Below are 866 nucleotides of genomic sequence, written 5' to 3' on the forward strand. Positions count from 1 at the left end.
GCAAAGGCGTTTGTTGAACGCAAATATCCAGACGGGGTCACTCAAATGATTGCTGCCGACAAACGCATCGTACGCATTAAATACGACGCCAAAATCATTGGAGTAAGAACGCTTCTCGAGAAGAGTTTCAACAAGCCTTTGACACTCGCCGATCCTCGAGGGTCCTCGGAACTTGAGAGCGGAAAAAGACACGTTCGACATACTGCTTGGATTACTCTGCTCTCCTCCATTCTCACCATCCCTGTCCTTGTGCTGGCCTGGGCTTCCCTCCCTCCCCGACCCATCGTCTACGGCAGCGCCTCACTGGTTCTGGCCACCATTGTGCAAGTTGCCATCGCGGGGCCATTCTACCCCAGCGCGTTGAGAGCTCTCATCTTCACTCACGTCATTGAAATGGACTTGCTCATCGTCCTCAGCACTTCAACTGCGTATGTTTTCTCCGTCGTCTCGTTTGCCTATCAGGTGGCTGGTCGTCCGCTGCCGACCGGGGAGTTCTTCGAAACCAGCACCTTGCTCGTCACCTTGATCATGCTTGGACGTTGGGTCAGCGCGTTTGCAAGACAGAGGGCAGTGGAGTCGGTCTCCATTAGGTCTCTCCAGGCAGCAACGGCCATGCTGTGCGACGCAGATGGCCGTGGTGATCGAGAGATCGATGCTCGTCTTCTGCAGTATGGCGACTTGTTCAAAGTCACGCCCGACTCTCGTATCACAACTGACGGTATGATTGTCTCTGGCATGACGGAGGTCGACGAGTCTATGGTGACCGGCGAGTCCCTGCCTGTCGAAAAACACCCAGGCTCTGCCGTCATCGCAGGCTCGCTCAACGGCTCAGGTGTCCTCGTTGTCCGCCTGACACATCTCCCTGG

This window comes from Exophiala oligosperma (genome assembly GCF_000835515.1).
Source record: "Exophiala oligosperma strain CBS 72588 unplaced genomic scaffold supercont1.41, whole genome shotgun sequence".
NCBI classification, from domain to species: Eukaryota; Fungi; Ascomycota; class Eurotiomycetes; order Chaetothyriales; family Herpotrichiellaceae; genus Exophiala; species Exophiala oligosperma.